Below are 27,257 nucleotides of genomic sequence, written 5' to 3' on the forward strand. Positions count from 1 at the left end.
GGTCCCAGCCATTAACCATACTAGCTTACAGCCTAACATGAAAAAATATTAATATACTGATTTATGGAGGCAGCCACACCCAGGGTAGAATCTAAATATATGTGCACACATTTTTGGAAAGAACACGATCTGTTCCTGAGAGCGAAATGGTTTGTTTACAACGTGTGAAATACATTTCATCGTTCGTATTACTCTCACTAATGTCATCCCGTTCTGTCTCATTAGCCTCCAGGAACAAACAAGCTAACAACGAGATTTGCTTACCTTACGCCCCATCATTAGCGATATCGCCTGTCGGGGAGTCTCTCATTCTCTGCGAGTTTAATGATTATATTTTCATTCTTCATAATGTGACAGGAGAGAGGTTTCCTTCCTGTTCTAGAGCCTCTCCAAGTCAACCTGGAATACGGTATGCTTCCCTCTCAACGATGTGACGGAACAGGTGCCCTGAACTATTTATTCCATTGTGTAATTGAACTACTGGTACGAAGATATCCAACGTTTGAATATCAAAGATACAATGGATGACATCCCCACATTTACGGTAAAGTTTTAAATCAGAGGTACGGGAAGACATCTCAGACTGTTCGTACAATTTTAAAAATCTATCTCATATATTGAAAAGAACAGAATTTTCAGCCAGGTTTACAAGAATAAAAAGCTCAGAGTTTTTTTTTTTTTTTTGCTAGGGGCTTTACGTCGCACCGACACAGATAGGTCTTATGGCGACGATGGGATAGCAAAGGCCTAGGAGTTGAAAGGAAGCGGCCGTGGCCTTAATTAAGGTACAGCCCCAGCATTTTCCTGAAAATGGGAAACCACGGAGAACCATTTTCAGGGCTGCCGATAACGGGATTCGAACCTACTATCTCCCGGATGCAAGCTCACAGCCGCGCGCCTCTACGCGCACGGCCAACTCGCCCGGTCAATCAGAGTTTAGACCTATTGGTTTTACGTCCCACTAACTACGTTTATGGCTTTCGGAGACGCTGTGGTGCCGGAATTTTGCCCCACAGGAGTTCTTTAACGAGGCTTAAGTACTTGAGCACTTTCAAAAACCACTGAGCCAGGATCGAACCTGCCAACTATGGCTTAGAAGGCCAATGAAATGAAATAGCGTATGGCTTTTAGTGCCGGGAGTGTCCGAGGACAAGTTCGGCTCACCAGATGCAGGCCATTTGATTTGACTAAAGTAGGCGACCTGCGCGTCGTGATGAGAAAGAATTTACCATGAAGACGACATATTCACTCAGCCCCCGTGCTAGTGAAACTAACCAATTAAGGTTAAAAATCCCGACCCTGCCGGGAATCGAACCCGGGACCCCTGTGATCAAAGGCCAGCATGCTAACCATTTAGCCATGGAGCCGGACAGAAGGTCAATAAAAGGTATAATCAAATATATGTGAATAACAGAAGCTAAAATACGAGATAGAACAACTATCATCTAAACCATGCATTCTTCCTTGAATACAACTTAGCAAGTGATCTGAGGTCAGAATAAAAATTAATTTACACCAAAATGAAAGCAAGCAAAATATTGCAATTGCTGTTTTTATGTCCGTCTTTTCTTCTTGGTCTTTTCCCAATTACCTGGCGTTTGTACTATATATTGACAGATTATGCCGAAAGGCTGCAGTCTAATATCTTCGAACTAGAAAATAGGTGCAATGAGCATGGTATGAAAATTAGCCTTTCGAAGGTTATGTAGACGAAAGGTATCCACACAATGTCATTGTAATATTTGTCCCAAATGGAAATAATAATTTGTTTTACTCAAATAAAGTGTAAAATCTGCGGTAAATTAAGTAATAGTACGAAATATTTTACTTGCAGGAAATAATATGGATACATACTTTACTACCTTACAACTATTTTTTCTGCTACGTCGCAGCGCTTCCGTATGTGTTTTGTTTGTCTAACACTTACGAGTGTGACGTCTTTGCTTAATGAAATTGTTTGAATTAAGTAGGTGTCGTTTTCTTCATGGTGCTCATTCCTTTTGTGCCCTAACTCATTGATTAAATGATATATTTATTGGTCCAGGGATCATGCTATTTTCCTTTCAACAAACAAGTAATATAATTATTGATCCAGGGATCATGCTATTTTCCTTTCAACAAACAAGTAATATAATTATTGATCCAGGGATCATGCTATTTTGCTGTTTGAACTGGCCGCGCTAGTCATATGGACAAAGATAATGATAATTCACAGACATAGCACTCTCATTCGTCAGTGCAAGCCCTGGACTTCAAGAAAGGAACAAAAGACGGCACGAGCAGCGGAATACAACATAAAGGAGTCCTGTCTACGGCCCGTAAGTACGTATACATATTTCTATAGTAACGGCGGTATTTCTTAATTTACCGCGAGTTTTTCACTTTATTGGTGTAAAAGCAAAAATTAAGTTCCATTTGAGATAAATATTACAGTGACATTTCGTGGATACCTTTGGTCTACATAACACTGGAAACAGGTAGATAGTTTCAAGTATTTAGGTTGTGTATTCTCCCAGGATGGAAATATAAAAAAGTGAGATTGAATCAAGGTGCAGTAAAGCAAATGACTGAGCTCTCAGTTACGATCAACAGTATTCTGTAAGAAGGAAGTCAGCTCCCGAACGAAACTATCTTTAGGCCTACATCGGTTCTTTTTTCAGACCAACTTTGCTTCAGGGAGCGAAAGCTGGGTGGACTCAGGATATCTTATTCATAAGTTAGAAGTAACAGATATGAAAGCAGCGAGAATGATTGCAGGTACAAACAGGTGGGAACAATGGCAGGAGGGTACTCGGAATGAGGATATAAAGGCTAAATTAGGAATGAACTCGATGGATGAAATTGTACGCATAAACCGGCTTCGGTGGTGGGGTAATGTGACGCGAATGGAGGAAGATAGATTACCTAGGAGAATACTAGGCTCTAGTATGCATGGTAAGAGAAGTAGAGGGAGACCAAGACGACGATGGTTAGACTCAGTTTCTAACGATTTAAAGATAAGAGGTATAGAACTAAATGAGGGCACAGCACTAGTTGCAAATAGAGGATTGTGGCGACGTTTCGTAAATCCACAGAGGTTTGCAGACTAAACGCTGAAAGGGATAACGGTTTATAATGATGATGAAGGATAGGGCCTCTCAGGGTGCATGCACCAGTGCATTGCGCTGTGCACAGTGCAAACGACGACTTGGCTTGGTTCACCAGAGTGCAGACCCCCACTCCTCGATTTCTAGCAATAGCGCTGTCTCTCTCTTTCCCCACGCTTGTCTCGCTCGCTCCCCCTGTCTCCCTCTTCCTCACTTGCACCGTAGCGCTCCAAATCCGAGCCGAGTTGAGCCGAGCTTAGCCGAGTCGCCCCGAGACGACGCGCTGGTCCAGGTGGGACCGATGCACAATGCATAGGACCTCTGCGCCTCAGTTTGCACGCGTGAGATTTTGGGCGTTTGAGAGGCCCTGATGTAGGCCTATGTATGTATGTACTATGTATGGACTTTGCCCATTTTTACGGCCGGATTCCCTTCCTTACGCCAACCCAATGTGGGGGATGTGCTCATATGTTTGTACATAAGTGAAGATGTCTATTCAGATGATCACAAACAACACAAACAACCCACTGCCTAGCTGGATATATTAGGCAAACGTGGCTAAAAACCCCAACCACGCCAGTATATATACTGCTTTGAACATTTTCAGCATAAGTTAGAGGGCAGCAGATTCAGTATGTTTTTGAAATCCGGCCCCATTTTCACCTTCAATAAATTTTCTGGTGTTCCACTTACCAATCTTTCGCGTACCAGAGATTGAAAAATAATTATCTAGACGGAAAAGAGGAGGAAACAGCGAAGTGAAAGAGTGAAAGAGCTGTTGAAAAAAAATGAATGAATTGGGTTGTTACATGACCAAAATCGAGAGAAAGGAATAAGCTAAGCCATGACGACATATGGAAGAGAACGGCTTTGACCATCCATAATGTGGGCACTGACAAGGTACCCTTCCCAATCGATATCTCAAGTATCGAGATGAGATGTGATGGACAAAAAGAACAGTTTATTCATATTTTGCACGCGAAATTTCAGCTGCGTACGGCGAATTTTTTCGGAGCACCAAGAGGAGCGACTAGTAGACGACAGCATTGTAAATGTATAAGGTAATTTACTGTTTCATGAATATGTAAGGACTAGCAAAATGTGATCATTTTAATAACAACATGCAGTGTTATAACAGGGTGTGTCAAGATCTAATACTCAAATTTCTATACTGGTATTTTTTTAAATTAAGTGACCTCAGGTCGGAAATCAGGAGCCTCCGTGGCTCAGACGGCAGCGCGCCGGCCTCTCATGGCTGGATACCGTGGTTCAAATCCCGGTCACTCCATGTGAGATTTGTGCTGGACAAAGCGGAGGAGGGACAGGTTTTTCTCCGGGTACTCCGGTTTTCCCTGTCATCTTTCATTCCAGCAACACTCTCCATTAACATTTCATTTCTTCTGTCAGTTATTAATCATCGCCCCAGAGGAATGCGATAGGCTTCGGCAGCCGGCACATTTCCTATCCTCGCCGCTAGATGGGGCTTCATTTATTACATTCCTGACCCAGTCGAATGACTGTGGATTTTTATTTTCATTTTCAAGTCGGAAATCAATAGTTGAAGTAAATTTTAAAGTGGTTGAGAATAAACTATTACATCAATTTAATTGTAATCTTTTACAACAACAAATGTTTAAAAGTGCTTTTTACAATCTGCTTTACGTCATACAAACACAGATAAGTCTTGTGGCTACGATCAAGTCCTCGTCTACGTTACAAGTCCTAAACAACTCCCCCTCCTTCCTCCCTAGCACAATCCCCACCCACACCCAGCAACATAAAGATCTACTTCCTAAAATACTCCCTAACTGTCGTCCGAAGCACTAGAATAAGCGTCAGCAATCTGACTGAAGCAACATCGGCCATGGTCACCACTTGGATGGGTTGACACGTCTGAGACTTGCCTCGCTGAAACACTTCAAGAAAACCTGGGACTCAGCCACAGAGCTCCCAGATCTTCATCGAGAGGGCGCCCGTACGGGCGTAGGTCATATTCTGACCAGCTACGAATTCGTGGTAACTACAACAACAGCCACCAAACAACACGTACAGCACGGAAAGGCCCCGCCTGCGCCAACTGTGCCGGCTGGTCTGTGACAGCAAAGGGCTAGGAGTGGGAAGAAAGTAGCCGTGCTGTTAATTAAGGTACAGCCGCAGGATTTTCCTGGTGTGAAAATGGAATACCAAGGAAAGCCATCTTCACGGCTACCGACAGTGGGGCTCGAACCCAATATCTCCCGAATTCAAGCTCACAGCTGCGCACCCCTAACCTCACGACCAAATCGCTCGGTGAACTACAATTTTGCAACATCACAAGTCCGAATTACAGTATATTATTAGGTGTGGAGACACTAATCAACAAGATACCCCCTCAGATAGCATTACATTCAAGCAAATTAGATATAATTTAGGAAATTATCCAATCAGAACAAGATATGGAACCAAAAGGTAACGAAAACGTTTGTACATAAGTTTCCGAATAAATTTTGTCTTGAGCAAATTTCGTGTAAAACGAACTGTAGGAGAGATCCCGATTTATGTATTTTAGGCCCCCTTTGAACCTTTGCTCTTGTTAATTTTTTAAAAATAAATTATACCTAAGATCGCTACCCACCCTTAACCTAAATCTAAAAATCAAGTTTCATGGAAATCCACCAATCCGCTTTCACGTGGTGTTGTAACAAAAACACAAAAATTATTTTTAATAATTTAAGAAAAGACTAGCGACAGTCCTAAATGCATCAGTGGTGATTATGGAATGACTAATTAAAAGTGAACCCTACGTAGGGAATTACGTGTCCTCTCTGGTATAAAAATCAAGTAACAGGTTAATATTCATAGTACAGGCAAAAGTCAATTTAATACACATCGATGGCCATAACACTCGGTAGTTTATCCACGGAGATGTGGACACAAATGTGTGAACCGAGCGAGATGGCTGCGCGGTTCAAATAGCATTGCTATGAGCTTGCATTAGTGAGATGGCGGGTTCGAATCCCATCGTGGGCAACCCTGAGGATGGTGTATAGTGGTTTTACATTTTCACGCCAAGCAAATGCAGGGGTTGTATTTTGTATCTCTCCCATCCTTGCGTCGCCAAGATCTTCCATGTGTCAGTACGACGTTGCAACATCAGTAAAATAAACTGGAAGCAGGGCTCGCCCTTTTCATCTTATGTCTTAAAACTGTATCAAATTTCGGAAAATAAATAAATAAATAAATAAATAAATAAATAAATAAATAAATAAATAAATAAATAAATAAATAAATAAATAAATAAATAAATAAATAAATAAATAACGTTTTGACGTCTAGTTTTGAGAGTGACAAGGTCTTGAGAAGCTCCTATTCTTCTGCGCATGGTGTCCCTGTCCATTAGAACACAGGAACCTCTTGTAAAGGGCATCCAACTAGGTATCAAAAAAGAGAACCGAATTATAGTCAAGTGTCTCGCTTTCGCGGACGACATTGCCATTATTACAGACAACATGACTGAAGCGATACACGCAGTGGAAAAACTACATAAAACCGGACTATAAATCTCTTACGAGGAAACCCAGTATATGGAAAGACGGCCAGAAAATAAATCCCTTCTAATCACACAATACGGTAAAATCGCACAAGTAAGTCATTTTAAATTCCTTGGCGAAACTATACAGTTCTCGGAACTAAACTGGATCGCCAATGAACAAAGAATCACCAAGATACAGAAAGCCCACAAGCTAACGCGGGCTCACTACAACAAGAAAAGCATTTCAATAGATGCAAAATTACGGCACTATAAAACAGTAATTCTCCCAGAAGCAACCTATACAGCCGAAACAATGGTGACTGACGGTCATTCTAAAATTAATGACATAGAAAAACAGGAACGAATAATTCTTCGGAAGATTTATGGGGCAGTCAAGATAAATGGCATCTGGATGAAGAGACAGCAGAACGATCTCTATGAAGAGATAAACACCATTACGGGTGAAACGCCGAGCAAAGTTTTACACACACATTTACAGAATGGACAACTCCAGAACGGCAAGGAAACTACTCAACATCGTAACAAACAGTAAATGCGGTACGGAATGGCTAAAAGAAGTTCAGAGGGACCTACAACAGATCAACATAGCGAATCTCGAGGACCGCACCGAGTGCCGAAATAAAATCGCAAATGTAAAATTTGAGTCAAGAATATCACGACAACCTGGTGGACAGAAGAGCGGAGGAGGAAGCATTCAGAAAGGATGAGATTTTGGAAAGAAAAGAGGAAAAACGTTCGAAGATGACATATGTGTTCAAGTTCAATCGCTCTCCTTAAGGGGAACAATCGTGTAAATAAATAAATAAATAAATAAATAAATAAATAAATAAATAAATAAATAAAGCCTCAAAACGAGAACCGAAGAAACTAGAATGAAAGATAAGGAGGAAGATCTGAGGACCCATTAAAAAGGAAGGAACGTGGAAGATCAGAGAAATGAAGATGTGCATAACAGGGTGGGCAAGGTAAAACAGACGTCATCAGGAAAAGGAGGCTGACTTTCTTCGGTCACATGTTCCGTATGTCTGACAGGAGACTGACGAAACAGATCCTAACACAAATTTAGAATCTCAAAGGCAAACCTACATGGCACCAAGCAGTGGCTGATGATTTGAGGCTGAGCGGAATAAAGGAGAAGGATGTCCTAGATAGACACATCTTTAAACAAAAAGTCGAGGATTGGAGGATACCTGAAGATGAGGTCGAACCAGCGAAACGACTTCCCTGTTCAGAGGACGGAAGAAACGCTCACATTAAGAGAATGAATGACATGTGCGCAAGGATACGTAAACATGGTCTTGTGAGACCGTAACGATGTTAAAATAAATAAATAAATAAATAAATAAATAAATAAATAAATAAATAAATAAATAAATAAGCACATTCAGCTGTAAACAAACAAACAAACAAACAAACAAACAAACAAACAAACAATTTTGAGCTTCATTAATCCTCAGATATTTATAGACACTCATATAATATTTCCGCTGTTAAATTATATTTATTATCCAATACCAATTTCAATAAATTTCTTCGCGTGTTCCATCCAACGGACTAAAACTATGCCCAGATACATTAAAGTAGCGAGTATATTCAGAAGACACAAGATGTTTAAATTTCTGGCAAACAAGCAGCAGTCAAGAGCCAATGTCCTAGACAGGTGGTGTATCCGGGTGACTAACAAGGTGGCCTTCAATCTGAGCTGATCTGAGTTCGATCACGCCCCGAGGCATGGGCAGGAAAAGTACAAGAAGTAAGTGAGAATCAGCACCAATCTGAGGAACACAATGGATGTGTTTTCCCTGGGGGAGTCAGCAGCACACCTGCTGAAGAAGTGTAGTATCCCCTCTCCATTCCTAACACCCCCCACCCCACAACGCTCATTGGTATGCCACACGCTGGACAGACAAAGGACGACCATCATTGAATAGGCAATCCATCTGCCGGACCCTCAACCGACAAGCGACCAAAGTACCCTAAAACAAAACGTGACGCTAAATAATAATAATAATAATAATAATAATAATAATAATAATAATAATAATAATAATAATAATATACCGAGGTCATTCGCCCAAAAATTTGGGGAGAAAGGACAAAGGCGTTGAAATTAATTGTCTGGCATTTGCAGATGATTTTGCTATTCCTTCAGAGAGCCTGACAGATGCAATAACATAACAGAATATCTTGGAAGAAATAGCCAACAAAACAGGTTTGAGAATCCCTGTAGAAAAAAAAATACTACAAACATAAAAAACGCTTCGAAATTTTGGACATCGCATATTGGTCGAATAGAGAAAGTATAGAAATCCAAATAGCTGAAAGAAATAATTCAAGAAAATGGTTTAGAGAAATCTGCTGTAGAAGAAAGGTTACACAAGATGGAAAGAGCGTACGGGTCACGAAGGATTTTTACAACAAAAAATGCTTATCTAAAAATCTTAAAGTAAGGCGCTAGAGTACAGTGGCGAAGCTGGAATGTCTTTATGCAAGTGAATGTCTCGTTTTGAACTATAGTTTAGATAAAATGGGAGTACTAGAAAGAAGAATCATGAGAAAGATCCTAGGACTAATGAAAACAACAGAGCAATGGAAAATAAGGAAATAGCCAGAACATAGAAAATATAACAGAAACAATAAGAAATAGGAGATTGTTATTTTTGGACTTGCCTATAGAATGGATGACAACAGATTATCAAAACGGATTTTGAAGTAACTTTGGGAGAAAAAGTCAACAGCGAGCTGGATACAAGAGGTTTAGAAAGATTTAGAAAGAAATAAAAAGGAGCAGAGGAAATATAGAAAGAGAGATTAAAAAAGAAAGTTTTAAGAATCGAAGGATTCCAAGAAAGTATGAAAAGGAAACCCGGTCCGAACCCTTTAATATCCCATCGTCGCTATAGGACCTAACTGTGTCGATGTGACGTAAGGCAAATTGTAAGTCCCCCCCCCTCTCACTACCGGCTGTTTATTTACGTCGCATCAACAACTCATACAGATCTCATCGTGACGATGGGATTGGAAAGGGATAGGATTAGGAAGGAATCGTCAATGGCATTATTTTAGGTTGAGGTGCTGGCCTTCTGACCCCACCTTGCAGGTTCGATTCTGGCTTAGTTCGATGGTGTTTGAGGGTGCTCAAATACGTCAGCGGGACGTAAAGCAAATAACATTATTATCATTAATACGTCAGCATCGTCGGTAGATTCACTAGCAAGCAAAAGAAATCCTGCAGGTCAAAATTTCGGCACCTCGGCGTCTCCGAAAACCGTAAAAGTAGTTAGTGGGACGTAACAGCATTATTATTATTATTATTATTATTATTATTATTATTATTATTATTATTATTATTATTATTATTATTATTATTATTATTATTATTGTCATTATTATTACGAACTTCGATTGTATTATTCACTTGACCGAGAAGCCACAGGTTGACTGAACGTTCTAAGACCTTCCCAGCTGAAACTCGGCGGCAATAATATTGCGCTAATTGGTAGAAGAATCACTGGCAAAATGCCAACGATGAGGAAGAGGTGAAAAATACACATTTATTTTACAAGTTGCTTTACGTCTCACCTACATAGATAGATCTTAAGGCGACGATGGAATAGGAAATTGATGAGTGGAAAGGAAGCGGCCGTGGCCACAATTAAGGTACAGCCTCCTTGCATTTGCTTGGTGTCAAAATGGGAAACCACGGAAGACTGTCTTTAGGGCTGCCTACAGTGAGGTTAGAATTCAATATCTCCTAAATGCAAGCCCACAGCTGCGCGCCCCTAACCGCCCGGCCAACTCGGTGCGTAGGTAAAAAATAATATCAGTCATTGGTTGTATATGAACTTGAAGTTCAGTAGCAGCGAAACAAGTAACTTCCTAGCCTGCCGTAAAAATACCTCATAATGGCAATTGCACGTAAATGAAGTAATATGTTAAAAATAGTTTCATTGGTTCATTTGATGAATGTTGAAACAGTACCTTATAACTTGGGTTATTGCTTGTCTGACGGGTACAGGTTTTAAGTAGACGTCTCGAGTTTTGAAATTATCGAGAATGTATGACATAATACGACAATGGAGAGTGAATTTTACACATAGAGGAGTACTTGAACTAATCAAGATATGCGAGATGTTATACATTGGACGGAACGCTGTTTACCTCCTGTCACATATTACATCGACAAACTAGACTAATTTCTAACTTTCCATAATCCAATCAGCAGTTACTACATCATCAACCACTAACGTAGCCAGAAATACAAAGAATACAAGTCCCCAGTTTGAATACGGGTCTCTAGAATTCTGGATGTCCACCCTGAGTGACAAGTTTCTACATTTCAAGTTATGAATATCTTTTTCAAACAATACTTGTCACTCCTATATCTCAGACGTTTAATGGCTTCTATTATACACAAGCTGGAAGCGAGCGTATTTTCCACGTGGAATTGCAATTATTTTAATTTAAGAACGCGTCATTTAGAATCTTTAGTTCTTTTCAAAAATATATTCTGTATAAATCAAATCAAAATTGACTCCTATCTGTCGACCTTTTTCTCATTAACGCAGAGTAGTATTTCTTGATGGAGCTATAACTTTGACGTAAGATGTGTTGAAATGCTTTCATGTGATACAACTCTGTCCTGCGAATAAACAAACAACATCCAGAACAATTCTACAGTTGTCTCTACCTATGGGATCTTCAATATTTATACCAATACAACGAACTTGAAAACGATGAAAATTCATAATTTTAAAATAAAATTATTTTCATATAAAGTCAGATGCAGCTTGACTGACGAAAAGGCAGTTTGAGTGTAGGGGGCAACAAATACTGAATGATGTTTTAATATTACAATACTGTTTGGATCTTGAAATTAATTACTGTCCTGGTTAAAATTCCAATTGTGAGACTATTAATACAACGCAGAGCATGAGACAGTTTCTCAGATATAGCCTACTATACTTAAAAAGGGACAGCACATCTCGTTTATAAAGTGAACGTTCCGAATATCCTCGAGATCAACTAGTGGGTTACGAAAAATTGGCCGTATTATAAAGGAAGGACAGTTTTTTTAATTTTTTTAATACGTAATGTATTTGTGAGGGTTTATTGATTATTGCTCACTTCTGAGATTTCCTTTACACTTCTATTTAGCAGCGATATTTCATCGTAGGCATTAGACCAATTTGTAGAACCGATCACATCACATCACATCACATCACATCACATCACATCACATCACATCACATCACATCACATCACATCACATCACATCACATCACATCACATCACATCACATCACATCACATCACATCACATCACATCACATCACATCACATCACATCACATCACATCACATCACATCACATCACATCACATCACATACCACTTGCTCCTTGTCGTTGCAAGTCCATGCGTTTATTTCTTCTATGTTTTCTACGATGTGTTTTACCAAACTCTTGTCTCCTTCGCTGTTCTAAATGTTCTGGTCCATCATGGAAAAATATGTCACTACATCGCTTGGTCAGATACTACCTCCTCCCACTTGCCGATGTCAGTTTGACACTTATTATGTACCAGCACGTCTTTGCGTAGTTTTTATGTCTTTCCTGATTTTTTCTCAATCTGTTGTACGTCGCTCCGACACAGATAGCTCTTATGGCAACGATGATATAGGAAAGGGCTAGGAATGGGAAGCGACTGTGTAACCATAGCAACCGTGCAGTCTATGCCTTATGGTTGAAATTAACAGGTGGCCATGACCGGGAGACCTAATTATGAGCATTTGATTTTCGCAAAGGGGAAAGTGGTTTCTTTTTATCGAATTTTTAGTACCGGTATACAGTCTGTAAGAAAATATATACGCTTTTATAGAATACCTGATTAGTTGTTAAGAATTATCCCCAGTGAATTAGGAAAAAAAAAAGGCCAAGAAGTATAAGCCTAAACATTGAAAATGCGATATTCATACGTTCTCTGAATCCACCATCCTAAAGCCTACTTAATTCCGGATTATGATAATTGAAAGTAATTTTACATCAGTTCAATTTCTACTCACTTGTGAAAATAAATACCATATCCCATCTGATAGCGATCTGTACAATTAAAAGCAGCACAAGAGTTTACCATCGTGAATACTTCACTCCACGCGTTAGACCTACTCTCATTAGATATTGCAGATCAGTTTAACCTGCTCTCCTTTATTCAATGAAAACATTTGGCAATATATTATCACTCCATCACATACACTACTACAATAGATCTATTAGTCGACACTATTCAATATCAAAATACGCAAGAAACTGTAAACATTACCACGTGCTAACTATGCATCTGAACCTGACGCGCCTGCAACATGGCGATGCGCGAAAATGCTAAATATTCCGCATAGCTTCAGTATGCTCTGTGGGTTTAGATAAGTAATATTAAAGTCCTTGGGCAATTCACACTGGTGTTCAAACACAAATTGATAAATTCTGAGCTCATCATTGACTGGTTGCAGCATTTTCAGAGACACGATTTCTTTCTTTTAGTAAGACAATAATTAAGCGGCAAAAGATCCACATGGGTCGAGGCTCCGAACAAATAGCATTAAAAAAGACAATTAAGATATTTTGTTCTTGCAATTACTTACATAAAATTGTTTTAATTATGCGATTTATTTGTGCTAATACAAGATTTCCTTAATGAATAAGACAATCAATTTCATCTGTTGATCTAATTACCTTTATTTTTTTCATTAATTTACTTTAGAACAAACAAGTAAGTACCTACTTAAAAGTGTGGAATTTGTTTGTAATTATGAAACATGTATTTGTTACGTCCAACCTCTGCGCACCATTACCTGAATGTGCAGGGAATCGTGCACAAGTACATATGTACTTCTTTTTCACAATTTAACCCAAATATATCAGGTTCCTAATTCCGGTAAAATTAACAAATTGAAGTTAAAAATTCTGGTTTATAAATACATACCCAGTTCAATATTTGCTCTATGCATTGAGTTTCAATCGTGACAATGCCTATATATGAATGTCATGTTCATTTTTACAGTTCTTTTCAGAAACAAGAAGTCCTACACTGACTGGTTCGAAATTCCAGCTCCGCCACTATTCGACAAACTACATGAATACTACCCACAGCTGTTACATGATGTACGTTCCCTGTTAGGTCAATGTCTCTTGTGCGGAAGGAACTCAATAGTGGCGCGTGTCCAAGGGTAGAGAGAGAGATTAATTCTAACCGTGATGAGCAGGAATTATATAACAGAAATAACACCCACATCTTTCACTTAACCGTTTATTGTTCTGTTACACAATAAGTAGAAACACAGACATCTTCCCTGAAACTGAGAGGAAAAAAAAAGATATATGTCTTCATTAACTAATATTTATGGACTCTAATTAAAGTTCATAACCTCCTCCTCTTTGGAGCTTATTCCGGCCTATGAGTGTACAGTTATTTATACGAGCTCTTTGCGTGTTTGTACACTCTTGTTTCCTACTACAATGAACTAAACCCGAGTGGGAGAATAGGAGACGTACAACTACAGACTATCGTTTAAAAGAACAAAAAGAGGAAAAGAAACCACTCTTCTCTTTGCGAAAATCAAATGCTCATAAATATGTCTCTCGGTCATGGCCATCCACCAACGGCCGCTAATTTCAGCCAGAAGGCACAGCCTGCACGGTTGCTATGGTTACACTTCCGTCACATTTTGCCGTGTTAAGTTACACAAATTTACCGTATTACTGTAAGTTATATGTTGATTGAATCAAGCTATTTGAGAGTCTGAAGAGACGAGATGCGGTGTCTATGAAGGAGTAATTTAGAAAGAAAAGGAGTGAGACAAGGCTGCAGTGTGTCCCCTCTCATTGTCAATGTTTACATAGAACAGGTGGTAAAGCAAATCAAAGAGAAACTTTTAAAAGGAATCACAATCCAAGGAGAGGAAATCAAATCTCTGAAATTTGCCTATGATATTATTTTATCTAAACCTACAGAAGATCAGGAAAAATTGCTGAATTATATGGGCACAGTATTGAGGAGTAGTACAGGATGAGCATAAATAAATCCAAAATCAAAACTAGCGGAGTCGAGTGGGACGAAACAGGCTATTAGATTAGCGAATGAAGTCTTAAAGGAACTAGATAAATATTGTTATTCGGGTAGGATGATTAACTACGGTAGAAGTAGGGTATAAAATGTAGACTAGCACAAGCAAGGAAGAACTTTATTAAGAACATAAATCTGCTCACTTCGAGCACTGATGCAGGAATTAGAAATGTTTTCGAAGACTTTTATCTGGAGCGTGGCATTGCATGGAAATGAAACATGGACGATAACTAACTCTGTAAAAAAAAAAAAAATAGAAGCTTTTGAAATGTGGTGTCACAGAAGAACGCTGAGGTGAGATGGGTAGATTGAATTACGAATTAAGAGATAATGAATCGAATTGATGAGAGAAGAACGATTTGATGAAATTTCAGGAGAGGAAGAGACAGAATGATAGGACACGTCTTAAGTTTTTTAAAAACAATTTCCGTTACATTATACCGACTCTGACAGGTCGTATGGCGACGATGGGATAGGAGAGGGCTAGGAGTGGGTAGGAAGTGGCCGTGGTGTTGAATAAGCTACAGCCCCAGCATCTGCCTGGTGTGAAAATGGAAACCACGGAAAACCATCTTCAGGGCTAACGGCAGTGGGGTTCAAACCCACTATCTCCCGAAATGCAAGCAGATAGCTACAAGACCCAAACACACAGCCACTTGCCCAGTTAGTTCTGGGGGGAAGTGGAGGCGCTATGAGTGGTACGCGTAGACCAAGGCATGAATATGACAAAGAGATTTTAATAGACATAGTACCGAGCTCGATAGCTGCAGTCGCTTAACTGCGGCCAGTATCTCGTATTAGGGAGATAGTGTGGTTCGAACCTCACTGTCGGCAGCCCTGAAGATGGTTTTCCGTGCTTTCCCATTTTCCCACCAGGCAAATGAAGGGGCTGTACCTTAAATAGTGCCATGGCCACTTCCTACCCGCTGCTAGCCCTTGGCTGAGCCATCGTCACCATAACACCTACCTGTGTAGATGTAGGAGGTTAGCGTAGGAGAGCTGCATCAAATCAGTATATGGACGGATGACCCAAACAAAAACAACATTATTATTCTTATTAACCATCAAGAGAAATTTGAAATATAACGAACAACCCATGTCCTACTGATGATAAACAATTAACCCATTTATTTTCCTCTCTAAAATGCGCCCGAATTCTTGGATTTTCATTATCCTGTAAATAGAAATGAGCATGTACCTCCCCGAAATACTGGACCCACTGAAAGACCCACTCCTTTGATCCACTCGATAAAACACGCTTAATTTCAAATGCTGGGCACATTGACTGGAGAGCCATGTTCCTTCTACCCGAGCGATAAGAAGCCGCAGCCTTGAACTTTCCTAAGGTCAACTGTGTGTGCTCATAACGTTCCGCCGTTGAGTTTCGGCGGTAGCGATGCGTGGCCGCCGCATGAACTGAATGCCGGTTAGTGGCAAGAGGAAGAAATTAAAATACCCACCCAAACAATCCTGTCGACTTCTAATGATCACGTATGGTTAACTTACCGTTCAAAATAACAACAAATGCGCTCACCACAGCGAGGTCAACATTTTTCTAAATTAGTTTTTCAAAGCCTCCGTGGCTCAGGCAGCGGTGCGCCGGCCTCTCACCGCTGGGTTCCGTGGTTGAAATCCCGGTTACTCCATGTGAGATTTGTGCTGGACAAAGCGGAGACGGGACATGTTTTTCTCCGGGTACTCTGGTTTTCCCTGTCATCTCTTATTTCAACAACGGTCTCCAATATCATTTCATTTCATTAGTAATTCATCAATCATTGCTCCAAAGGAGTGCTACAGGCCTCGGCAGCCGGTACAATTCCCATCCTCGCCGCTTGAAGGGGGCTTCATTCATTCCATTCCTGACCCGGTCAAATGACTGGAAACAGGCTGTGGTTTTTCATTATTGTTTTCAGTATAGTAAACAGTCTGGCCTATGCTGAAGACTTCGTCTTCATGGCAGATTGTGCCCAACTTGGAACTTGAAAATAGGTGCAATGAGTATGGTATGAAAATTAGCCTTTCCAAATTAAAGTGATGTCAGTAGGTAAGAAATCCAAGAGAAGTGAATGTCAGATCGGGGATACAAAGCTGGAACAGGTAGATAATATCAAGTATTTAGGATGTGTGTTCTCCCAGGATGGTAGTAAAGTAAGTGAATAAAGGTGCAACAAAGCTAATTAAGTGAACTCGCAGTTGCGATCAATAGTATTATGTAAGCAGGGAGTCAGCTCCCGGACGAAACTAACTTTACATCGGACAGTTTTCAGACCAACTTTGCTTTACGGGAGCGAAAGCTGGGCGGACTAAGGATATCTTATGCATAAGTTAGAAGTAATAGACATAGACGTAGCGAAAATGATTGCTGCTACAAACAGTTTTGGCAGGAGGATACTTGGAACGAGAAAAAATGAAATGGCATATGGATTTTAGTGCCGGGAGTGTCCGAGGACATGTTCGGATCGCCATGTGCAGGTCTTTTGATATGACTCCTGTAGGCGACCTGCTCGTCGTGATGCGGATGAAATAATGATGAAGAGACAACACATCCTACACCCAGCCCCCGTCCCAGCGAAATTAACCAATGATGGTTAAAATTCCTGACCCTGCCGGGAATCGAACCCAGGACCCCTGTGACCAAAGGCCAGCACGCTAACCATTTAGCCATGGTGCCGGACTTGGAACGAGGAGTTAGAAATGAACTCGATGGATGAAACATCCGCATTTTCCGGCTTCGGTGGTGAGATCACGTGAAGCGAAAGGGTTTACCTAGGAGAATAATGGACTCTTTTATGGAGGGTAAGAGAAGTAGAAGGAGACCAAGACGATGATGGTTAGACTCGGCTTCTAACGATTTAAAGATAAGAGGTATAGAACTAAACGAGACCACATAACTTGTTACAAATAGAAGATTGTGAGTAAATGTACAGAGGCTTGCAGACTGAACGCTGAAAGGCATAAAAGTCTATAATGAAGATGTATATATATTGTTGTTTTCAGACCGATTTTGCTGCACGGGAATGAAAACTGTACGGACTCAGGTTATTGTATTCAAAAATGATTTGTAATAGAGACAAGAGGAAACGATCGCAGGAGAGTACTGGGAATGAGATAAAAGCTATGAACTAAAAGGATGAAGCTGTGCGAATAAACCAGCCTCATGTAGGGCGAATGAAGGAGGATACATTACCTAGGGGAATAATGGACTCTGCCACTGCGGGTAGGAGAAGCTGAAGGAGAATAGGGTGACGATGTTTATACTCGGAATTTAATGTTTTGAAGACAAAAAGTCTGGAGCGTACAGAGAGTTCAGGTTGTATCCGTTGGTGCCAGCAGTGTAACTGTTGGCTGGCATCCCCGGGAACTCGGGTTCGATTACCGGTACTACCAGGTATTTAAGATTGGCAGAAGGGCTGGTAAGCTGGCCCCGTGGTGCCTGCCTCTTACCCGAAGGCCCCGGGTCAGGTCAGGAATTTTTACCTGGACCTGAGGGCTGGTTCGAGGTCCACTCAGCCTACGTGATTAGAATTGAGGAGCTAGTCGACAGTGAGATACCGGCCCCGGTCTCAAAAGCCAAGAATAACGGACGAAAGGATTCGTTGTGCTGACCACACGACACCTCGCAATCTGCAGGTCTTCGGGCTGAGCAGCGGTCGCTTGGTAGGCCAAGTCCCTTCAAGGGCTGTAGTGCCATGTGGTTTGGTTGTTTTTAGAAGGGCTGTCATGTAGTTGCCGGCCCCGAGGTGTAGGGGTAGCGTGCCTGCCTCTTACTCGGAGGTCCCGGGTTGGATTCCCGGCCAGGCCAGGGATTTTTACCTGGACCTGAGGACTGGTTCGAGGTCCACTCAGCCTACGTGATTAGAATTGAGGAGCTATGTGACGGTGAGATAGCGGCCCCGGTCTAGGAAGCCAAGAATAACGGCCGAGAGGATTCGGCGTGCTGACCACACGACACCTCGTAATCTGCAGGCCTACGGGCTGAGCAGCGGTGCTGTTTAGTGCAAGACGAATAACTGGGCCTATTTTTCCGAGACAACAGTAAATGTACAGAGGTACCAAGATGACATTTTGACACCGTTCTTCCATCAGTTAACGGAAGAAGAAACATCGTGTGGACGGTTTCAACAAGATTCCCTTCTTACAATTTCGGAAGTGTTTGTAGACACTGCTGGTCTATTTCCCCGTCGTTCCCCAGATCTAACAGCGTGTGATTTTTTTACCTGTGTGGTAAACTGAAAGAAAAAGTGTATCCAACAAATCCTCACATACTGGAGGAAATGAAAGAAAACATTACCAATTAAATAACAAACAATACAGTGGCAGAACTCATTCATGTCAGCCAAAATGTGGTTACCAGATACAGTGCCTGTATAACTCAGGAAGGACGTCACTTTAAGCATATTTTATAAGGCGAAATTTCATATAAGACAGTATACACGCTTTAAGCAGGGCGGCCGCGCGCGACATAAGTAGGCTGAGGCAGCTGCTGTAGTACAGCAGGGTACAAACACAGTGCGTTCTGTCTTAGTTTATATGATAGACCCTGACGACGTGTTGAAAACACTTCGTACCTGGAATTACCGATGCTCAAGCTAACGAGAGGTAAAGGGAAGGATAAAGACAGCAAAAAGGGAATAGAAGCAGCTCTGTATAGAATAAATAAAAAATAAATAGGTAGGCAGACAGAAACTTTGGCTGCTGAAGGAAAGGGATAAGGAAAACAAGAGAAACAGATACAAGGGAAACAAATTCATTAAAAAAAAAGCAATTAGTATAGAAACAAGAAATTGGATGCGAATAAATGAAGAAAGAAGGCGGAACTGAAACAAAGGGGAAAATGAAAGAATTAAAAGGAAGAAGAGAACATTAAGAATGAAAGTATAGAAAACGATGCGCACGAGAAGGAATGGGTAGGAACGATAGAAAAGAAAGAAAGAAAGAAAGAAAGAAAGAAAGAAAGAAAGAAAGAAAGAAAGAAAAAGAAATACGAAATAAACAGGATTTTGAGGATATGAAAAGAGAAAGAAAAGAATTTGCATTTTCAATACGAACGAAATGTATGCGTATATATATAATTTTTTTCATTATTTGCTTTACGTCGCATCGACACAGATAGGTCTTACGGTGACCATGGGATAGGAAAGGCTTAGGAGTGGGAAGAAAATGGCCGTGACCTTAATTTAGATACAGACCCAGGATTTGCCTGGAGTGAAAATGGGAAACCACGGAAAACAATCTTCAGGGTTGCCGACAGTGGGGATCGAACCCACTATCTCCCGGATGCAAGCTCACAGCTGTGCGCCCCTAACCACACGACCGACTCGTCCGCTTTTATGCATATCCTTGATAACCTCGAGTACACGAAGTAGCAATAACAGACAGTGTTTCGAAGTGCACGGCAGGACAAGGGAGTAGAGAAATGTACAAGGAGATACGTCGTGTTGAAGATTCAAGCACGCTTAAGTGTGAGCCAGAGAATAAAGAGGTCAGTGTGACTGTCCCACATAATTTCTTAAATGAACCTCATCACATTCACAGATGGTGCAGAAGGTCATATGGCGGCTCACGCTGAGAGAAACACACGATCATAACGATCTAGCCTCAATACATCGACCGTGTTCGTTCATAATCCTGTAATATACACCGCCGAAACTCAGGTGTCCAGCTCACTCTTGTCCTGGTGGTTCAAATGAAGAAGAAGGGCATGGTTCGCTCTGAGAATCTGCCCAGAGGAAGATGACTACAACCCACATCTCGAAAGCAAATCCGACCTCATTCCAACATTGGCATTATACTGTCCTGCCCTTGAGGTTGCTAATAACATTAAATGCTGTTTAACCTCTAATTTTGTACTGAAAAGGTAGTCTTAAAACGGTAATAAATACATACCTGCCGACATCATAAGCCCTTCGAACAAAAGGTAAAAAAGCCTAGTACTCTTTTTTTTTTTTTTTTTTTTTTTTGCTAGTTGCTTTACGTCGCACCGACACATATAGGTCTTATGGCGACGATGGGACAGGGAAGGGCTAGGAGTGGGAAAGAAGCGGCCGTGGCCTTAATTAAGGCACAGCGCCAGCATTTGCCTGGTGAGAAAATGGGAAACCACGGAAAACCAGCTTCAGGGATGCCGACAGTGGGATTCGAACCTACTATCTCCCGAATACTAGATACTGGCCGCACTTAAGCGACTGCAGCTATCGAGCTCGGTAAAGCCTTGTACTCGCCTGACAACGCTCGGCTTCCTTACCTTTGAGAAGCTCACGATACACCATTTTACAGCTCAATATTGGCGAATTTTAACTTTTTAGAATTTTGACAAGTCACTCTCCATTCTCTTGAATGAGTTGTCGATAATTTTTACCACATTAATTGTTCCTACGTCATGAAATTTTATGAAAGGCATTTTTCATACTTCTTTCTTGAGCTGATCCCAGTTATTTCTGGGGTCGCTGGAGCCACCTAGGCTCACGTGATTCTTGGGATGAAAATCTCGACCCAGAATCGACCGGGATTCGAACCTCAGCCTTCCGGGTGGGAAGCTAGCAGCTAAGCCACTGAGCTAAACACACACACACATTTTTCACACCTCTCCCCACCACAATTTTCTCATATTTTCACTACTCGAATCTTTTTTACAGTGCGTTATGCATTTAGAACCCACTGGCGATGAATCCAGGGACATCTGTCATCCCGGGAGGCCATCTTTAGGAAGAAAGTTTGCGGGTCCAGAGAGGGAAACTTGACCTGGTGGTCCAAATTAAGAAGAAGGGCATGGTTCGCTCTGAGAATCTGCCCAGAGGAAGAGAATTACAACCCACATCTCGAAAGCAAATCCGACCTCATTCCAACACTGGCATTATACTGCCTATACTATCTTTGTTTTTTAAAATAATTTAATTGAATATGTTGTAACGAAATTTGGCGATCCTGTATGTACAATGAACACTCACAGCACACATACAAAATATGAATTGTCAGCGCAAAGGGCTTATAGAAAATACAGATCAAATAGTCCACGTTCATCAAGTACACACGGAGCATCTCGACGGAAGATCGGTTGAAAAGAAGCGTGAGCATATAAAATCTACGGTTACAATGTAAACAAAAAGGTGTAATGCCTGTTGTAAACCATTTTTTTTCAATTCTTCTTCTTCGTCTTTATTTGTTCACCATCCAGGGTCGGTTTTTCCATCGGACTCAGCGAGGGATCCCACCTCTACCGCCTCAAGGGCAGTGTCCTGGAGCTTCAGACTCTGGGTCGGGGATACAACTGGGGAGGATGACCAGTACCTCGACAAGGCGGCCTCACTTGCTATACTGAACTGGGGCCTTGCGGGAGGGATGGGAAGATTGGGAGGGATAGACAAGGAAGAGAGAAAGGAGCGGCCGTGGCCTTAAGTTAGGTACCATCCCGGCATTTGCCTGGAGGAGAAGTGGGAAATCACGGATAACCACTTCCAGGATGGCTGAGGTGGGAATCAAACCCTCCTCTACTCAGCTGACCTCCCGAGGCTGAGTAGACCCCATTCCAGCTCTCGTACCACTTTTCAAATTTCGTGGCCGAGCCGAGAATCGAACTGGGGCCTTCGGCGGTGGCAGCTAATCACATTAACCACCACACCACAGAGGCGGACTTCTTTCAATTCAATAGTTCAAGAGAAAAGTTGCTAAATCTTGTCAAATATTGTTCAACATTGCTGAAGGTTTGACAAGATTTGAAAACATTTGGCAAGGTTTGATAGCATTTTGATTTTACATGGAGGAAAGGCCAACAGCAGTTGTGCTTCTTGGACTAGCAGTGGGATATATTCTTAAAAAGAAGAGACACACGCAATAATCCACAACTGACATGGAAAAATACGGTATTAATGTGGTTATCTTCGACATAATTTTTGCAAAGTATTTAATATATTATTCATCGCCATAAGATCTATCTGTGTCGGTGCGAAGTAAAGCCACTAGCAAAAAAAAAATATTACATGAAAACATATTAGGAATTCTACAATAATAATAAGCGAAGATCGTCCTTATTTCTCTTGCCATCTCCTTGTACGCTGCCGTTGTATTCATTTCATAATAAGTAGAGATGTGCCTCGTAATTCGCAATTAATGCACACAACATCTTCCGGTCATGAAGAAAGTCATTTTTGTTGTTTTGATTCCCGTCCCGGCAATCCTAGAATGCCTAGCGGCATAGCGCGCACCGTTAATACTCGAATTCAATTGGTCAATTCTGTCAAAGACTTGAAAATTCTTTGATAGTTAGAACTTCCCCCTCCCCTCAACCCTTCTTTTCCCTCTCAAAATTCGATATTAATTAGATTTTTAGCAGCTTTAGAGGAGAGTTTCTTTTCCGATATGGGGGTAAATTTTTCCGACCATGACCATGGCATATCGTTCTTCCCCTCACCAGTGTACGTGTGGAGACTTTCCGATTCATCGGCATTTCGCAGAAACAGATGAGTAGATGGGCATAATTTTAGCCCTGGGACTTTCGTGTACTTGCTCTAAAAAATTGTTGTAATTCACTTTCAAGACTTTTGAAAAGACTTCTCAAGGCTCGTTAAGTATTGTAAACGATTTGACAAGTAAACTTGAGACTTGAATTTTACAAATAATTGATTGCGTACAACAGCTTGTGCAAGCGTGGTCCACAGTTGACTCTATCAATGTATATAATAATAATAATAATAATAATAATAATAATAATAATAATAATAATAATAATAATAATAATAATAATAATAATAATAATAATAATAATAATAATAATAATAATAATAATCTTCAAATATATTTGGAACAAGAAGTCAACAACAACAACCACCTGGAGTCACGAAGTTAAGAAAGATTTGGAAAGGAACAACATAAAGGAAGAAGAAGAAACAGAGAGAGACAGAATTTTAGAAAGAAAGTGTTAAATACAGAAGGATTGCAAGGTCGCGAGGGAAAGAAAACAGGCTCAAAATGGTTTGAAGAGAGGATAAGGAGGCTTAGTGAACAGAAGAACGAGTATTGGAAGAAGGGACAACAAAGGATGTAGCAATGAAATTGTCTCGTGGTCCCTAGAAGATCCTAACGGAGAAATAATAATAATAATAATAATAATAATAATAATAATCATCATCATCATCATCATCATCTGTTTACCCTCCAGGTTCGGTTTTTCCCTCGGACTCAGCGAGGGATCCCACCTCTACCGCCTCAAGGGCAGTGTCCTGGAGCTTCAGACTCTTAGTCGGGGATACAACTGGGGAGAATGACCAGTACCTCGCCCAGGCGGCCTCACCTGCTAAGCTGAACAGGGGGCCTTGTGGAGGGATGGGAAGATTGGAAGGGATAGGCAAGGAGGAGGGAAGGAAGCGGCCGTGGCCTTTGGTTAGGTACCATCCCGGCATTCGCCTGGAGGAGAAGTGGGAAACCACGGAAAACCACTTCGAGGATGGCTGAGGTGGGAATCGAACCCACCTCTACTCAGTTGACCTCACGAGGCTGAGTGGACCCCGTTCCAGCCCTCGTACCACTTTTCAAATTTCGTGGCAGAGCCGGGAATCGAACCCGGACCTCCGGGGGTGGCAGCTAATCACGCTAACCACTACACCACTGAGGCGGACATAATAATAATAATAATAATAATAATAATAATAATAATAATAATAATAATAATAATAATAATTGCATCGTCAAAAAGTGTATGATTAACCGGGGAGTTTTGGGACAGAACTTGTTTGCTCCTATCAGAAAAGTAAAAATCAGTGAGAAACTTTACTAGCTTGAAATCTGACATCGATCGTGGTTGTTGAATATCAAAGTCAAGAATTCAAGAACATTTCATGAATGCTTCAGTTCTTGTTTTATCTGTAATATTCTCAACAGCAAAGATGGTGCTTATAACGGATCGTAACTGTCACAGCCTTGTTGCTTGGATCACGAACTGCATGGCGGGAGATTTACGTTATACAACACCTCCTCACATCTGCATTATTCACCAGTAAAAAGCACATGATATGCCAGAGTATATAAGATTTATCACATAATTATACCTCTCCAAATGGTGCAGACTCTAGAGGGGGCAATTAGCAGATGAAGATAAAGAGAGTTCGAATCTCGTTACCATTACATCGAGTCTATCCTTAATCGGAGCGAGCAGTCGCAAAGGCAGTGGCTTATAAAGTTTAGAAAACAGGTTTGCATTGTTTTAAAGTTTTAATGTAATTTCAAGGAGAGTTCGTAGGCCGTTCAAAGAGTTACGTAAACATTGCAAAATCAAGAAAATCAGGTGTAGTCTCAACTGTCTGTACCAGGTGTTGCTAGTCTTTGCGGATAAAGAGGTAAATTAATTTTACTCACACTGTTTACACCCAATATTCCCTCATTCTCACTACTGGACAAGTCACAGCCGTGTCGTCTCAAAATATGCGAATTCCACAGGATGGTTGAACAAGCTAGTTTGCTACCTGGACGGCGAGTCTCAAAATATGCTAATTCCAGAGGATGGTTGAACAAGCTAGTTTGCTACCTGGACGACGAGTCTCAAAATGTGCGAATTCCAGAGGATGGTCTAACAAGCCAGTTTGCTACCTGGACGGCGAGTCTCAAAAAGTGCGAATTTTCAATGGTGGCACTGTTTTAAAAGCACCCTGCAAGTACACAATATTGTAATAATTACAGTACCGAGCTCGATAGCTGCAGTCGCTTGAGTGTGGCCAGTATCCAGTATTCGGGAGATAGTAGGTTCGAACCCCACTGTCGGCAGCCCTGAAAATGGTTTTCCGTGGTTTCCCATTTTCACACCTGGCAAATGCTGGGGCTGTGCCTTAATTAAGGCCACGGCCGCTTCCTTCCTACTCCTAGCCCTTTCCTGTCCCATCGTTGCCGTAAGACCTATCTGTGTCGGTGCGACGTAAAACAACTTGCAAAAAATAATTACAGTAGGGCTCGGAAGTTTTTCTCGAGTGTCCTAAGATGAGGCCATTGAGACAAGAGCCTACATAACCACTTGATGTTTTTCTGTAAATCCCTCCCTCCCTCGACAGAGATAGACCCCTTCCGCAATTCATCACCTGTTTATCACTCAGCTAAAAGAGGAGAAGGAGTTGCCAATTTTCCGCCTTTCGCTCGTACATCCATCTACTGTACCTTCCAGAGTCTCCTATTTTTCTCTTTTTTATTGGGGCTCTGCAAATCTATGGAGCTCGCTGGCAGGGGATTTAAAAAACTTGCCTCTTCCGAAATGTCTATTGTACATGGAGAAAAATGCTATTTAGAGAAACGCCTGTATTTTTCAGTGTATATGGGGGGTGGGGGTGGGGAATGATGAATTAATTACACTGATAGAGCGGAAGTTTTTTTTTTTAACACTTTGCTTTTCGTAGCGCCGACACAGATAGGCTTTATGGTGACGATGGGATAGGAAGGCCTAGGAGTGGGAAGGAAGCGGCCGTGGCCTTAATTAAGGAACAGCCCCAACATTTGCCTGGTGCGAAAATGGGAAACACCGAGCTCGATAGCTGCAGTCGCTTAAGTGCGGCCAGTATCCAGTAATCGGGAGATAGTGGGTTCGAGCCCCACTGTCGGCAGCCCTGAAGATGGTTTTCCGTGGTTTCTTTATTCTCTGGCTCACACTTAAGCGTGCTTCAATCTTCAACACGACGTATCTCCTTGTACATTTCTCTACTCCCTTGTCCTGCTGTGTACTTCGAAACCCTGCCTGTTATTGCTACTTCGTGTACTCGAGGTTATCAAGGATATGCATAAAACCGGACGAGTCGGTCGTGTGGTTAGGGGCGCACAGCTGTGGGCTTGCATCCGGGAGATAGTGGATTCGATCCCCATTGTCGGCGACCCTGAAGATGGTTTTCCGTCTTTTCCCATTTTCACACCTGGCAAATGCTGGGGCTGTACCTTAATGAAGGCCACGGCCACTTCCTTCCCATTCCTAGGTCTTTCCTATCCCATCGTCACCATAAGACATATCTGTGTCGGTGCGACGTAAAGCAAGTAGCAAAAAAATGGGAAACCACGGAAAAATATCTTAAGGGCTGCCGACAGTGGGGTTTGAGCCCACTATCTCCCGGTTGCACGCCCCTAATCCCACGGCCAACTCGCCCGGTGGTAGAACGAAAGGAGGTACGAGAGCACACAAGTGAGTGCATGTCTAACGGTCGATTAAGAGAAAGAATGAACAGTGAGATATATCATACATATGTACCGTATATTTCGCACATTATTACTGATGTATCTCCTAAACCATGTAAATATATAATTTTAAGAACAGATTTGGAATCGTTTTATATGTACATAGGTTCGCCCTTTTTTCCACTAGAACAGGGCCTCTCAGGGTGCATGCGCGTGGTGCATGCACTGTGCACGGTGCAAAAGACGACTTCGCTTGGTTGACCAGAGTGCAGACCCCCCACTCCTCTCTCCCTACACCTGTCTCCCCGTTCGGCCTGTCTCCGCGTTCCTCACCTTCACTGCTGTTTATCCCCCACTACGAAATGTTTACGTGTGGTGAGCGGAGA

General features: G+C 41.5%; 1 protein-coding gene across 1 annotated transcript in view; it reads right to left on the reverse strand.

The window, feature by feature from the left end:
* The window catches only part of ckn (CRK like proto-oncogene, adaptor protein), a 653,887-nt gene that overhangs the window by 379,792 nt on the left and 246,838 nt on the right, over positions 1-27,257 (reverse strand). The gene's annotated exons all lie outside the window — the stretch shown is intronic.

The sequence above is a fragment of the Anabrus simplex genome, chromosome 6 (assembly GCF_040414725.1).
Source record: "Anabrus simplex isolate iqAnaSimp1 chromosome 6, ASM4041472v1, whole genome shotgun sequence".
NCBI classification, from domain to species: Eukaryota; Metazoa; Arthropoda; class Insecta; order Orthoptera; family Tettigoniidae; genus Anabrus; species Anabrus simplex.